The following is a 16,817-nucleotide window of genomic DNA, read 5'->3' as shown; positions in this document are numbered from 1 at the left end:
AACAGTGGGGAGAGTGGGCATCCCTGTCTTGTTCCCGATATTAGAGGAAAAGCTTTCAGCTTCTTGCTGTTCAGTATGATATTGGCTGTGAGTTTTTCATATATGGCCTTTATTATGTTGAGGTACTTGCCCTCTATATCCATTTTGCTGAGAGTTTTTATTGTGAATGGATGTTGAATTTTGTTGAATGCTTTTTTAGTGTCTATGGAGATGATCATGTGATTTTTGTCCTTCTTTTTGTTTATGTAGTGGAGGATATTGATGGATTTTTGAATGTTGTATGATCCTTGCATCCCTGAGATGAATCCCACGTGATCATGGTGTATGATTCTCTTGATGTATTTTTGAATTCGGTTTGCTAATATTTTGTTGAGTATTTTTGCATCTATGTTCATCAGGGATATTGGTCTGTAATTTTCTTTTTTGATGGGTCTTTGCCAGGTTTTGGTATTAGGGTGATGCTGGTTTCATAGAATGAGTCTGGAAGTATTCCCTCTTCTACTACTTTTTGGAAAACTTTAAGGAGACTGGGTATTATGTCTTCACTGTATGTCTGATAAAACTCCATGGTAAATCCATCTGGCCCAGGAGTATTGCTCTTGGGTAGTTTTTTGATTACCATTTCAATTTCTTTGGTGTTAATTGGTCTGTTTAGATTTTCTGTTTCTTCCTTATTCAGTCTTGGAAGGTTGTATTTTTCTAGGAAGTTGTCCATTTCTTCTAGGTTTTCCAACTTGTGAGCATATAGTTTTTTGTAGTATTCTCGAATAATTCTTTGTATTTCTGTGGAGTCCGTCGTGATTTTTCGTTTCTCATTTCTGATTCTTTTGATGTGTGTAGATTCTATTTTCTTTTTATAAGTCTGGCTTGGGGCTTATCTATTTTGTTTATTTTCTCAAAGAACCAGCTCTTGGTTTCATTGATTTTTTCTGTTGTTTTATTCTTCTCAATTTTATTTATTTCTTCTCTGATCTTTATTATGTCCCTACTTCTGCTGACTTTAGGCCTCATCTGTTCTTCTTTTTCCAATTTTGATAATTGTGTCTTTAGACTATTCATTTGGGATTGCACTTCCTTCTTTAAATATTCCTGGATTGCTACATACTTTCCTCTTAAGACTGCTTTCGCTGCGTCCCACAGAAGTTGGAGCTTTGTGCTGTTGTTGTCATTTGTTTCCATATATTGCTTGATCTCTATTTTGATTTGGTCATTGATCCATTGATTATTATTATTTTTTTTTTTTAATAATTATTTTTTATTGAAGGGTAGTTGACACACAGTATTACATTACATGAGTTTCAAGTGTACAACACAGTGGTAGAACATTTATATACATAATTCTAGGTTCCAGCTATCACCCTACCAGGCTGTTACAATATCTTGACTATATTCCTTATGCTATACCTTACATCCCGGTTACTAATTTATTTTACCATTGGAAGTCTGTCCTTTTTTTTTTTTTTTTTGTGAGGGCATCTCTCATATTTATTGATCAAATGGTTGTTAACGACAATAAAATTCTGTATAGGGGAGTCAATGCTCAATGCACAATCATTATTCCACCCCAAGCCTAATTTTTGTCAGTCTCCAATCTTCTGAGGCATAACAAACAAGTTTTTACATGTAGAACAAATTCTTACATAATGAATAAGTTACATAGTGAACAGTACAAGGGCAGTCATCACAGAAACTTTCGGTTTTGCTCATGCATTATGAACTATAAACAGTCAGTTCAAATATGAATACTCATTTGGTTTTTATACTTGATTTATATGTGGATACCACATTTCTCTCTTTATTATTATTATTTTTAATAAAATGCTGAAGTGGTAGGTAGATACAAGATAAAGGTAGAAAACATAGTTTAGTGTTGTAAGAGAGCACATGTAGATGATCAGGTGTGTGCCTGTAGACTATGTGTTAATCCAAGCTAGACCAGGGCAATAAAACATCCACGTATGCAGAAGATTTCTCTCAGAACAGGGGGGTGAGGTTCTAAGCCTCACCTCTGTTGATCCCCAATTTCTCACCTGATGGCCCCCCTGCGACTGTGCCTGTCTTAGGTTGTTCCTCCCTTGAGGAATCTTACCCGTCTCTGGCTAACCAGTCATCTTCCGGGGCCATACAGGGAAATGTGAAGTTGGTAAGTGAGAGAGAAGACTTATTGTTTGAAAAAGTTAGCTTTTTACTTCTTTGCATATTTATGCCCTGTGGCTTCTATGCCCAGCATTTGTCTTGAGGTATCTTTACCACTTGGAAGAATTATGATACTCGGTAAATTTGATATGAGGCACGAATTCTATTTAAGGGTTGTAATTAGGAAGGAAGAAGAAAAGCTATAGAAGTAGCAGGCGGAAGAAAACTTGGGAAGATTGATTATTTCTTTGATATATCTTCTTGTAGAGTAACTTCAGCATGTATAGGTTTTAAGCTACTACTTAAATTGCACACACACATTAACATAATAGGAGTATAGTTACATAACCAAAGCATATCTGTAATTACCAGCCATCTGCAGTGAAACCAAGAAAACCAGTTAGGCACCTTAGGCATTTGTGAAAACTTATCTATGATATGGTGGATATTGTCCAAATGAACTTGAACAGTCTGAGAGAAATCAGACAAATTAAAACAACCCATTCCTGGGGACTGTTCACATGCCATATGTTCTTTTAACAATAAATAGTTTGTAGTTGTAAGACTTTGGAGCGCTACAATTTGCACTTCTCCTAATTCTTGGTTGAGTTCCAACAGTATAGATCCAGTCCAATTTTGTTGTTTTACTATATGCACAGGCCAGCTTAGATATCTCCTTCCTCATTCCCATGGCAGGTCCAGGAACTGGTGGGATGAGTGCATCTACAGCTGTAGCAGTGCGTGGATCTTTGTTGGGGTTTTTTGATGATCATCTTCTGGCATGAGTCTTCCAGAGGGTGCAGATGTTGGAAGTTCTTTTTCATATCGTATGTTAGTTCATTTTCGGGGTAGCCCAATTAGGCTTTGATCCTCTGTATAAACACAAACAGACCCTTTGCCTACACTTTTATATGCCCTTTATACCCTTGTGTAGAACTCGTTGGAGGTTACCACACAGGAACTGCCCTTTTATTTTTTATTTTTTTGCTATCACTAATCTACACTTACATGACGAATATTATGTTTACTAGGCTCTCCCCTATACCAGGTCTCCCCTATAAACCCCTTTACAGTCACTGTCCATCAGCATAGCTAAATGTTGTAGAATCACTACTTGCCTTCTCTGTGTTGTACAGCCCTCCCTTTTCTCCTACCCCCCATGCATGTTAATCTTAATACCCCCCTACTTCTCCCCCCCTTATCCCTCCCTACCCACCCATCCTCCCCAGTCCCTTTCCCTTTGGTACCTGTTAGTCCATTCTTGAGTTCTGTGATTCTGCTGCTGTTTTGTTCCTTCAGTTTTTCCTTTGTTCTTATATTCCACAGATAAGTGAAATCATTTGGTATTTCTCTTTCTCCGCTTGGCTTGTTTCACTGAGCATAATACCCTCCAGCTCCATCCATGTTGCTGCAAATGATTGGATTTGCCCTTTTCTTATAGCTGAGTAGTATTCCATTGTGTATATGTACCACATCTTCTTTATCCATTCATCTATTGATGGACATTTAGGTTGCTTCCAATTCTTGGCTATTGTAAATAGTGCTGCAATAAACATAGGGGTGCATCTGTCTTTCTCAAACTTGATTGCTGCATTCTTAGGGTAAATTCCTAGGAGTGCAATTCCTGGGTCAAATGGTAAGTCTGTTTTGAGCATTTTGATGTACCTCCATACTGCTTTCCACAATGGTTGAACTAACTTACATTCCCACCAGCAGTGTAGGAGGGTTCCCCTTTCTCCACAGCCTCGCCAACATTTGTTGTTGTTTGTCTTTTGGATGGCAGCCATCCTTACTGGTGTGAGGTGATACCTCATTGTAGTTTTAATTTGCATTTCTCTGATAATTAGCGATGTGGAGCATCTTTTCATGTGTCTGTTGGCCATCTGTATTTCTTTTTTGGAGAACTGTCTGTTCAGTTCCTCTGCCCATTTTTTAATTGGGTTATTTGTTTTTTGTTTGTTGAGGCGTGAGAGCTCCTTATATATTCTGGACGTCAAGCCTTTATCGGATGTGTCATTTTCAAATATATTCTCCCATACTGTAGGGATCCTTCTTGTTCTATTGATGGTGTCTTTTGCTGTACAGAAGCTTTTCAGCTTAATATAGTCCCACTTACTCATTTTTGCTGTTGTTTTCCTTGCCCGGGGAGATATGTTCAAGAAGAGGTCACTCATGTTTATGTCTAAGAGGTTTTCGCCTATGTTTTCTTCCAGGAGTTTAATGGTTTCATGGCTTACATTCAGGTCTTTGATCCATTTTGAGTTTACTTTTGTATATGGGGTTAGACAATGGTCCAGTTTCATTCTCCTACATGTAGCTGTCCAGTTTTGCCAGCACCACCTGTTGAAGAGACTGTCATTTCGCCATTGTATGTCCATGGCTCCTTTATCAAATATTAATTGACCATATATGTCTGGGTTAATGTCTGGATTCTCTAGTCTGTTCCATTGGTCTGTGGCTCTGTTCTTGTGCCAGTACCAAATTGTCTTGATTACTATGGCTTTATAGTAGAGCTTGAAGTTGGGGAGTGAGATCCCCCCTACTTTATTCTTCTTTCTCAGGATTGCTTTGGCTATTCGGGGTCTTTGGTGTTTCCATATGAAGTTTTGAATTATTTGTTCCAGTTCATTGAAGAATGTTGCTGGTAGTTTCATAGGGATTGCATCAAATCTGTATATTGCTTTGGGCAGGATGGCCATTTTAACGATATTAATTCTTCCTAGCCACGAGCATGGGATGAGTTTCCATCTGTTAGTGTCCCCTTTAATTTCTCTTAAGAGTGACTTGTAGTTTTCAGAGTATAAGTCTTTCACTTCTTTGGTTAGGTTTATTCCTAGGTATTTTATTTTTTTTGATGCAATTGTGAATGGAGTTGTTTTCCTGATTTCTCTCTCTGTTGGTTCATTGTTAGTATATAGGAAAGCCACAGATTTCTGTGTGTTGATTTTGTATCCTGCAACTTTGCTGTATTCCGATATCAGTTCTAGTAGTTTTGGGGTGGAGTCTTTAGGGTTTTTTATGTACAGTATCATGTCATCTGCAAATAGTGACAGTTTAACTTCTTCTTTACCAATCTGGATTCCTTGTATTTCTTTATTTTGTCTGATTGCCGTGGCTAGGACCTCCAGTACTATGTTAAATAACAGTGGAGAGAGTGGGCATCCCTGTCTAGTTCCCGATCTCAGAGGAAATGCTTTCAGCTTCTCGCTGTTCAATATAATGTTGGCTGTGGGTTTATCATAGATGGCCTTTATTATGTTGAGGTACTTGCCCTCTATTCCCATTTTGCTGAGAGTTTTTAACATGAATGGATGTTGAACTTTGTCAAATGCTTTTTCAGCATCTATGGAGATGATCATGTGGTTTTTGTCTTTCTTTTTGTTGATGTGGTGGATGATGTTGATGGACTTTCGAATGTTGTACCATCCTTGCATCCCTGGAATGAATCCCACTTGGTCATGGTGTATGATCCTTTTGATGTATTTTTGAATTCGGTTTGCTAATATTTTGTTGAGTATTTTTGCATCTACGTTCATCAGGGATATTGGTCTGTAGTTTTCTTTTTTGGTGGGGTCTTTGCCTGGTTTTGGTATTAGGGTGATGTTAGCTTCATAGAATGAGTTTGGGAGTATCCCCTCCTCCTCTATTTTTTGGAAAACTTTAAGGAGAATGGGTATTATGTCTTCCCTGTATGTCTGATAAAATTCCGAGGTAAATCCATCTGGCCCGGGGGTTTTGTTCTTTGGTAGTTTTTTGATTACCTCTTCAATTTCGTTGCTGGTAATTGGTCTGTTTAGATTTTCTGTTTCTTCCTGGGTCAATCTTGGAAGGTTATATTTTTCTAGGAAGTTGTCCATTTCTCCTAGGTTTCCCAGCTTGTTAGCATATAGGTTTTCATAGTATTCTCCAATAATTCTTTGCATTTCCGTGGGGTCCGTCGTGATTTTTCCTTTCTCGTTTCTGATACTGTTGATTTGTGTTGACTCTCTTTTCTTCTTAATAAGTCTGGCTAGAGGCTTATCTATTTTGTTTATTTTCTCGAAGAACCAGCTCTTGGTTTCATTGATTTTTGCTATTGTTTTATTCTTCTCAATTTTATTTATTTCTTCTCTGATCTTTATTATGTCCCTCCTTCTGCTGACCTTAGGCCTCATCTGTTCTTCTTTTTCCAATTTCGATAATTGTGACATTAGACCATTCATTTGGGATTGCTCTTCCTTTTTTAAATATGCTTGGATTGCTATATACTTTCCTCTTAAGACTGCTTTTGCTGTGTCCCACAGAAGTTGGGGCTTAGTGTTGTTGTTGTCATTTGTTTCCATATATTGCTGGATCTCCATTTTGATTTGGTCATTGATCCATTGATTATTTAGGAGCGTGTTGTTAAGCCTCCATGTGTTCGTGAGCCTCTTTGCTTTCTTTGTACAGTTTATTTCTAGTTTTATGCCTTTGTGGTCTGAAAAGTTGGTTGGTAGGATTTCAATCTTTTGGAATTTTCTGAGGCTCTTTTTGTGGCCTAGTATGTGGTCTATTCTGGAGAATGTTCCATGTGCACTTGAGAAGAATGTATATCCCGCTGCTTTTGGATGTAGAGTTCTATAGATGTCTATTAGGTCCATCTGCTCTACTGTGTTGTTCAGTGCTTCCGTGTCCTTACTTATTTTCTGCCCAGTGGATCTATCCTTTGGGGTGAGTGGTGTGTTGAAGTCTCCTAGAATGAATGCATTGCAGTCTATATCCCCCTTTAGTTCTGTTAGTATTTGTTTCACATATGCTGGTGCTCCTGTGTTGGGTGCATATATATTTAGAATGGTTATATCCTCTTGTTTGACTGAGCCCTTTATCATTATGTAGTGTCCTTCTTTATCTCTTGTTACTTTCTTTGTTTTGAAGTCTATTTTGTCTGATATTAGTACTGCAACCCCTGCTTTCTTCTCACTGTTGTTTGCTTGAAATATGTTTTTCCATCCCTTGACTTTTAGTCTGTACATGTCTTTGGGTTTGAGGTGAGTTTCTTGTAAGCAGCATATAGATGGGTCTTGCTTTTTTATCCATTCTGTTACTCTGTGTCTTTTGATTGGTGCATTCAACCCATTAACATTTAGGGTGACTATTGAAAGATATGTACTTATTGCCATTGCAGGCTTTAAATTCGTGGTTACCAAAGGTTCAAGGTTAGCCTCTTTAGTATCTTACTGCCTAACTTAGCTCGCTTATTGAGCTGTTATATACACTGTCTGGAGATTCTTTTCTTCTCTCCCTTCTTGTTCCTCCTCCTCGATTCTTCATATGTTGGGTGTTTTGTGCTGTGCTCTTTCTAGGAGTGCTCCCATCTAGAGCAGTCCCTGTAAGATGTTCTGTAGAGGTGGTTTGTGGAAAGCAAATTCCCTCAGCTTTTTTTTGTCTGGGAATTGTTTAATCCCACCGTCATATTTGAATGATAGTCGTGCTGGATACAGTATCCTTGGTTCAAGGCCCTTCTGTTTCATTGTATTAAATATATCATGCCATTCTCTTCTGGCCTGTAGGGTTTCTGTTGAGAAATCTGACGTTAGCCTGATGGGTTTCCCTTTATAGGTGACCTTTTTCTCTCTAGCTGCCTTTAACACTCTTTCCTTGTCCTTGATCTTTGCCATTTTAATTATTATGTGTCTTGGTGTTGCCCTTCTTGGATCCTTTCTGTTGGGGGTTCTGTGTATTTCCGTGGTCTGTTTGATTACTTCCTCCCCCAGTGTGGGGAAGTTTTCAGCAATTATTTCTTCTAAGATACTTTCCATCTCTTTGCCTCTCTCTTCTTCTTCTGGGACCCCTATAATACGGATATTGCTCCTTTTAGATTGGTCACACAGTTCTCTTAATATTGTTTCATTCCTGGAGATCCTTTTGTCTCTCTCTATGTCAGCTTCTATGCGTTCCTGTTCTCTGATTTCAATTCCATCAATGGCCTCTTGCATTCTATCCATTCTGCTTATAAACCCTTCCAGAGTTTGTTTCATTTCTGCGATCTCCTTTCTGGCATCTGTGATCTCTTTCCGGACTTCATCCCATTTTTCTTGCGTGTTTCTCTGCATCTCTGTCAGCATGTTTATGATTCTTATTTTGAATTCTTTGTCAGGAAGACTGGTTAGGTCTGTCTCCTTCTCTGGTGTTGTCTCTGTGATCTTTGTCTGCCTGTAGCTTTGCCTTTTCATGGTGATAGGAATAGTCTGCAGAACTGGGACGAGTGACGGCTGGAAGGACTTCCTTTCTTGTTGGTTTGTGGCCCTCCTCTCCTGGGAGAACAGCGGCCTCTAGTGGCTTGTGCTGCGCAGCTGCGCGCAGACAGGGTTTCTGCTTCCTGCCCGGCTGCTATGGAGTTAATCTCCGCTGTTGCTGTGGGCGTGGCCTGGCTCGGGCAGCTACTCCAAAATGGTGGAGTCGCGTTGGAGCAGGAGCTGCTGGGAGGCTATTTATCTCCGTAAGGGGCCTCCCTGCTCCCTGCAGCCCAGGGGTTAGGGTGCCCAGAGATCCCGGATTCCCTACCTCTGGATTAAGTGGCCCGCCCTGCCCCTTTAAGACTTCCAAAAAGCACCCGCCAAAACAAAACAACGACCACAAAAAAAAACAAGAAAAAAAAATTTTTTTAATAAAAAAAAAAAAAAAAATTTTTAATTAAAAAAAAAAAAGGTGGTCGTTCGTTTTTCTTTATTCTCCGGTGCCAGCCTCAGGCCTCTGCTCACCGGTCTTTCTGCCCTGTTTCCCTAATATTGGGGTCCCTGTCCCTTTAAGACTTCCAAAAAGCGCTCGCCAAAACAAAGCAGCAAAAAAGCAAAAAAAAAAATGGTCGCGCGCTTTTCTTATGTCCTCTGTCGCCCAGCCTCCAGTGCCTGCTCACTGTTCTTGCTGCCCTGTTTTCCCAGTATCGAGGGCCCTGCACTCTGTCCCGGATGGCTGGGGCTGGGTGTTCGGCAGCCCTGGGCTCCGTCTCCCTCCCGCTCTGCCTGCTCTTCTCCCGCCGGGAGCTGGGGGGAGGGGCGCTCGGCTCCCGCGGGGCCGGGGCTTGTATCTTACCCCCTTCGCGAGGCGCTGGGTTCTCTCAGGTCCGGATGTGGTCTGGATATTGTCCTGTGTCCTCTGGTCTTTATTCTAGGAAGGGTTGTCTTTGTTATATTTTCATAGATATATGTTGTTTTGGGAGGAGATTTCCGCTGCTCTACTCACGCCGCCATCTTCCGCCCCACCCTCGATCCATTGATTATTTAGCAGCATTTTGTTAAGCCTCCATGTGTTTGTGAGCCTTTTTGCTTTCTTTGTACAATTTATTTCTAGTTTTATACCTTTGTGGTCTGAGAAGTTGGTTGGTGGAATTTCAGTTTTTTAAAATTTACTGAGGCTCTTTTTGTGGCCTAGTATGTGGTCTATTCTGGAGAACGTTCCATGTGCACTTGAGAAGAATGTGTATCCTGTTTCTTTTGGGTGTAGAGTTCTATAGATGTCTATTAGGTCCATCTATTCTTGTGTGTTGTTCAGTGCCTCTGTGTCCTTACTTATTTTCTTTCTGGTGGGTGTGTCCTTTGGAGTGAGTGGTGTGTTGAAGTTTCCTAAAATACATGCATTACATTCCATTTCCTCCTTTAATTCTGTTAGTATTTGTTTCACCTATGTTGGTGCTCCTGTATTGGGTGCATATATATTTAGAATGGTTATATCCTCTTGTTGGATTGACCCCTTTATCTTTATATAATGTCCTTCTTTATCTCTTGTGACTTTCTTTGTTTTGAAGTCTATTTTGTCTGATAGTAGTACTGCAACACCTGCTTTTTTCTCCTTGTTGTTCGCATGAAATATCTTTTTCCATCCCTTGACTTTTACTCTGTGCATGTCTTTGGGTTTGAGATGAGTTTCTTGTAAGCAGCATACAGATGGGTCTTGCTTTTTTATCCATTGTTTTACTCTGTGTTTTTTGATTGGTGCATTCAGTCTACTTACATTTAGGGTGATTATTGAAAGATGTAGTTATTGCCATTGCAGGCTTTAGGTTTGTAGTACGAAAGGTTCAAGGTTAGCTTCTTTACTATCTTAGTGTCTAACATAACTCACTTATTGAGCTATTATAAACACAGTCTGATGACTCTTTATTTCTCTCCCTTCTTATTCCTCCTCCTCCATTCTTTGTATGTTAGGTGTTTTTTTGTTTGTTTGTTTGTTTGTGCTCTTTTTTTTTTTGCCTTTAGTTAGTATTTGTTCTGCTTTCTTTGCTGTGATTTTGTTTTCTCTGGTGACATCTGTTTAGCCTTTAGGAGTGCTTCCATCTAGAGCAGTCCCTCTAAAATACCCTGTAGAGGTGGTTTGTGGAAGGTAAATTCCCTCACCTTTGCTTGTCTGGGAATTGTTTAATCCCTCCTTCGTATTTAAATGATAATCATGTTGGATACAGTATCCTTGGTTCAGGGCCCTTCTGTTTCATTGCATTAAATATATCATGCCATTCTCTTCTGGCCAGTAAGGTTTCTGTTGGGAAGTCTGATAATAACCTGATGGGTTTTCCTTTGTAGGTGACCTTTTTTCTCTCCCTGGCTGCCTTTAATACTCTGTCCTTGTCTTTGATCTTTGCCATTTTAATTATTATGTGTCTTGGTATTGTCCTCCTTGGGTCCCTTCTGTTGGGAGTTCTGTGTGCTTCTGTGGTCTGAGAGGCTATTTCCTCCCCCAGTTTGGGAAAGTTTACAGCAATTATTTCTTCAAAGACACTTTCTATCCCTTTTTCTCTCTCTTTTTCTTCTGGTACCCTATAATGCGGATATTGTTCCATTTCGATTGGTCACACAATTCTCTTAATATTCTTTCTTTCCTGGAGATCCTTTTATCTCTCTCTGCATCAGCTTCTTTGCATTCCTGTTCTCTGATTTCTAGTCCATCAATGGCCTCTTGCATATCATCCATTCTGCTTTTAAGTTCTTACAGAGATTGTTTTATTTCTGTATTCTCCCTTCTTATCTCTTGCATATTTCTCTGCGAGTCCATCAGCATGGTTATGACCTTTATTTTAAATTATTTTTCAGGAAGATTTCTTTGTCTATCTCCCTGGGTTCCCTCTCAGGGGATGTCTGTGTGATTCTGGTCTGAGTCAAATTCTTCTGCCTTTTCATTATGATGGGAAGATGGCATGTGTGTCAGCTGGGAGAACAAAATCCCTTCCTGGTTGCTCCTCGCTTTCCTCTCCTGGGAGAACAGCAACCCCTAGTGGCTTGTGCTGGGCAGCTGCGTGCAGCCAGGGTCTCTGATTCTTGCCCGGCTGCTGTGGAGTAAGCTCCAACGTTGCTGTGGGTGTGGCCTCTTTCAGGCTGATGCCCCACTATGGCAGAGGAGGAATGGGTGGGAAGCTGTGTATCACCGTGAGGGGCCTCCAAGCTCCACTGCCACCCAGGGGGTTAGGGCGCCCGGAGTTCCCCAGGATTCCCAGCTGCTGGACTGAGTGTGCCAGGATGCTTCCATCCAGCTGTGAGGCTCCTGTCCCTTTAAGACTGTCAAAGAACACTCGCTTTCCTTTTGTCCCAGGGGCGCCGGCTGCGGGGACCCACTCACAGGTTTTACTGTTCCGTTTCCCTAATCTCCAGCACACGGCGCACTGTGTGTCTGTGCTCCCAGTGCAGATGACTAGGGCTGGGCATTTAGCAGTCCCGGGCTCCCTCTCCCTCCCTGCTTCGACTCCTCTCCCCCCGCCATGAGCTGGGGTGAGGAGCGCTTGCATCCCACCAGGCTGCGGCTTGTATCTTACCCCCTTCGCGAGGTGCTGGGTTCTCGCAGGTGTAGATGTAGTCTGGCTGTTGTCCTATATCTTCTGGTCTCTCTTTTAGAAATAGTTGTATTTGTTGTATTTTCAAAAATATATATGTTTTTGGGAGGAGATTTCCGCTGTCCTGCTCACACTGCCATCTTGGCTCCTCTCTCCTGGATTGCTTTTATATGACACAGAAATAAAGCTCTACCTTGTTCCCTTGGTTATAACTGCCCCTTTCCAAAAGCAGCAGTACCTTTACACAGAAAATTTGGGGAGCAACATACATATTTAACATGTTGAGTATGTTCAGTATATCATCTCAATAGAATATTTTTCAATTGTTAAGAATAACAACTATTGGAGACTCTCTTGTCCCCTGCTGGCACAAGCCAGGAGCTCTGTCCTCTCGCTTTATCTCTATATAAAAGCCTCTCACTTGCTCTCCTACCTTGAGTGTTTGTGAAGTTCATTCTTCGAATCTGCGAACAAGAACCCCAGCATCATTTTGGGGGGCTTGTCTGGGATAACTTCAGAAGTGAATATAGGCATCTGAGGTTGCCTTTTCCTTTAATGCTCCTTTTATATAAGGAAGCCATCTATGGCACTCAAAATGGGGTCAGCCACTTAAATGGGACTAGCCCAGCTGCCGATCTCAAAGTCTTGAGCAACAGGTTCCCTTGCGTCTCCCTCAGTGGATCCCCCATCTCCCTTGGGAGCCAGGAAAATCAACTGAGTGGAGGCCAGGATTCCATTTCAGAGGCATCTCCTTGGATGCGAGAGACTGAGGAAGGCTGTGGGCAATTGCCGAGAGTCTAGGCTGAGGCTGCACTTCAGTGGCTCCTCAAAGGTCCACGTTTCTGGAATCAGACTCTGACAGCCCAACTGGGTGTCTGTGAGGACTGACTCTCTCTCTCTCTCTCTGACTTTCAGCCTGCTTTTTCAGGCCACCCTGGCCTCTGAGTGAGGCAGGGGTGCTCTTTACTTTCTTTACATGCTCTGTGTGTGCCTCTAACTTCATCGGTCTCACAGAACCTGATGCTCACCACCGCAAGTTAGGAGATCTTACTCTTTGCTCTTACTCTTAACTAAATGCTGCACTTTTTATCTCATAAAAATGCGACCGGGCACCCATCAGCCACTTAAAAGCCAATTAGCATCAGCTATGAGTCTTAAGTCTCCGGTAAAAGGTTTCCCAGTGTCTGCCACTCCGTGATCCCCCGCCTTCGGACAGGAATGTCAGGGAGTGGCTGAGCCAACTTCCTACTTTTCTATTCTAATCTGCAGACTCTGAGGGCGGACCTGACTAGTACACAGTAGTCGTTGGATCTCGGCTCTGGATGATTGATCCAATGGCACTGAGTGAACCCCAGGCTAGGTTGCTGCCTATGCAAGAGTTGCAGATGACCCCCAACCTCTTTGTCTCACAGGTTAGATTTCTTACAGTGGGTGACTAGTAGGGTAATTCCCAGGCAGTGGCAGAAACTGGTGTTTAAGAGTATAGACACCCCCCTCCATAACTGTCCATAGCTGCTTCTGTCTGAATTTTATCTCTGGCCTTGGAAAAAGTTCCCCTGCTCCTCATTTGAAGCAGTCCTCTTTGGACTGTGCCACTTTCTCCTGTGTAGTGTAAATGAGGTTTGTGAAGTAGTCAAGCTGAAAACTGAGCCCAGCATGTAAATGGCTGTACTCTATTGACCTCTCTTCCTTAAAGGCATTCATCTTGGGGTATGGCATTTCCTTTTCTGCAGCCCCAGGGAAGTGAAACAGGCTTGTGTCTCTGACCACTGCTCTGGCAGTGAGAGGTCACACAGTCCCTGCAGTTATCAGACAGGCAGGGGCCTCTCAAAGGATTATCCCGAGTGTACTATGCTAAAACCCATGCAGAAGAAATTGGGGTCTGGATTAGAACTCCCAAAAGGTGTAAAGTAAGAACACACTGGTAAGGTCCCACTAAATCCAGAGCTCTGAGGTGACTTTTGCTTATTGGGAAGGCAAGAGAGAAATCAAGGCAAGGTACGGGCCATGCTGGTAAGGAGTGGTTAAGTCCAGTAGGCCTGGCAGAGGAAGTGATTGACCACTGTCACCTAGGCTCCAAGGTGAGGAGACGCCCTCACAGAAAAGGCAGACAGGTGTCCCATCTCTTCCAGATGGGAGCACACTCTTCAAGTTTAAAGCCAGACATGCCCTTGGCATGCATTCTAAAGAGTTGGGAGCAATTTGATCTCCAAACCCTGAAGAAAAGTGCCTTATCTTCTACACACAAGCCTGGCCTCAATACAAACGCTCTAATTAGGGAGGCTTGGCTCCTGAGAGAAGTATACAATATAATAAGGTTATGCAGCTAAATTAATTTTGCTGCAAGGAAGGAAAATGGTGAAAAGTCCTGTGAACTGCTACAGTATAAAACTGGTTTTCTAAATCCTTTTATTGGAAATCTATTCTACTTATTGGGTTCATAATTATCCTCAAAAATTGGGAGGTTTTTAAACTAGACTCCCTGAGACAGAAATTTATCTTCTGCAATACAGCCTGGCTTAAATCTTTCAAAACAAAAGAATGCTAAGAGAGGCTTGACTTTGTCATGTTTAGTGAAGGTTTTGTACATAATCTAGCATGGTTGTTAGGAATGAGTGAACTTAAGTGTAGTAACTGAACTTCTTAATAATTGTGTGTTAGAGTGTATACCTACACATGGCTTGAAAATCTTCGTGGTAATCTAAAACCTTAAAGTTTTGCTAAGTGGACATATTTTGTGTTTATTGAGAAATTATAAAATATGTTCATAAATTTATCAACCTAAAGAATGCTAGTATAATAGTTTATAATAGCTTACTTCTCAGTGTTCACTAAAAACTAAAGTTTCTAATGGTTTTAAATTCTAATTAAAACTACTTAAAACAATAAGAAAAACATCTATGCATGCTAGAAAGATGTGTGTTTTGATGAGAAGGTATAAGGAATGGAAATACATTTTATTGAAGGTAAAAGAAGATAACTTTGTTCTAAAGTACAGCTGGTAATTTAAAGAGGGATAATTCTGAATGGAAATAAAAGTTGTGGAAAGTTTGTAGAAGAATTGATATGGTCATGCTATGTGAAATTAAAGCAAATGAGTCTTGATATCAAGTACACAGAAAAATTAGAATTTTGTTTTCTGTTTGTTGAAACGACAGTTTTCTTAAACTATTAATCTGCTTTTAATGTTGAAAGACTTCAAAAGGTTTTCTAATTGTTTTATCAAAGCAGTTTCTCATGCCTAAAGTCTCAATAAGTTAACAGGCATAAATTCCCTTTCTCCTATGATGGTACAAAGAATTTAACTATCATTATAGCTCTACCTTAACTGCAAAATGCCTCTAATGTGTTAATTCTCTGTGCAAATAATCATAGATATGAAATTAATTTTTTTAAAGCTGGGATGAGTACTTTTGGGTTACTCCAATGGCATGATGCTTAAGTCAAAAAGCTCCCCTCTGCTGGGAGCGAAGAAACCATTCTAATAACCATCGCCCAAGCTTCCCAAAGACCACTGTTCACATATAATAACTTTACAGGCCACAGATTGGACAACCCACCCTGGTATCCATTGACCAGCCCCAAACGGCACTCACTGGCTGTGTGGAACTAATCTCTGGTCATGGTTCCCTCCAAGGTGGATAGGGAGGTGCACTCTGAGATTTCCTTGGTTGCAAGGACATTGGGTTAAGAACATCCCACATGCTGCAAACTTCCCAAGCCTCCAACATCAATGAACTAGGAGTGTTTTTCATTGGTATGATCACCTAGCCTCCATTTATATACCATCTCTTTGTTTAGAAGATGTAATTTAGCATATCAAATCCTTAACCAATTTTACTCAAAGGCCTTAAATGATACGATCCAAGGAATAGCTCTCCTAAATACTAAACTTAAAACTAATGCACCAGGTAGTTATACAAAATAGAATAGCACTAGACATCTTAACAGCAGCACAGGGTGGAATCTGTGCTATAATTAAAGTTGAGTGTTGTGTGTACATTCTGAATTATTCACAAAATGTCTCTGATTCACTCCAGGTACTCAAAAAGCAAGTCCAAACTATGTCAGGTCCAGAAGTCCCATGGACTACTACAATATGGAGCTGTTTTTCTAAATCCTTTTGAAGCCATAAAACTGCAAATGGTGATGGAAATGGAACCCAGGATAAAAATGCCCATCTTCTGAGGCCCTCTCGACTGACCAGTGATGAAGACCTAATTTACACTCTTTACTGTGCCCCCTGTCAGCATGAAGCAGCCAAAGCAGTTGTCGCCCCCCTTTCCCCTAGCAGCACTAGGGTCTCCATCTGTAGAGGGGGGAATGAGACAGGGACAATGGGTTTAGACAGATTAGGGTGAGGACCTCCGGAAAAAACAAAGCAAGATAATCCATTGTGAGATTGCTTTGGCCTGCTGTGGGGCCCAGTTTATTTTTCTGACTTTACCCAGGTGCTGCTTTTCTTCCTCCAGTCCTAATCAAGTGATTTGCAACCTGGGCAATTTAACAAGCAAGCCCAAAACAACTAGTAAAAACAGGAAGGATTCCATCTTGAAAATAAGATTGGTTTTTAAAACCCAATTAGTTAAGAAGTAAGTTTCTTAACATACTCTTTAATAAACAGATAATAACTCAGCCCACCTTGAGAACAAAGCAGGGAGTGTTGATTGATATGCTCCCAGACCAGGAAGCTGCTATCCTAGGAGGAAATCAGAGCAGTAAATTACTTGTAAATAACCTAGAAGACTAATAAGAAAATTAATGTCTCTTCAAAGATAAACATTTTGGGACCACTTAGCAGGTGTGCATCTCTAGCCCTTTGTCTCTCAACAGCCTATAAAAATCCTAGACAACACATCACCCCTGGACTCTCTTGTCCCCACCTGGCCTGAGCTAGGAGCTCTGT

Source organism: Manis pentadactyla, chromosome 9, assembly GCF_030020395.1.
Source record: "Manis pentadactyla isolate mManPen7 chromosome 9, mManPen7.hap1, whole genome shotgun sequence".
Classification (NCBI taxonomy): Eukaryota; Metazoa; Chordata; class Mammalia; order Pholidota; family Manidae; genus Manis; species Manis pentadactyla.
This window is presented reverse-complemented; position numbering follows the sequence as displayed.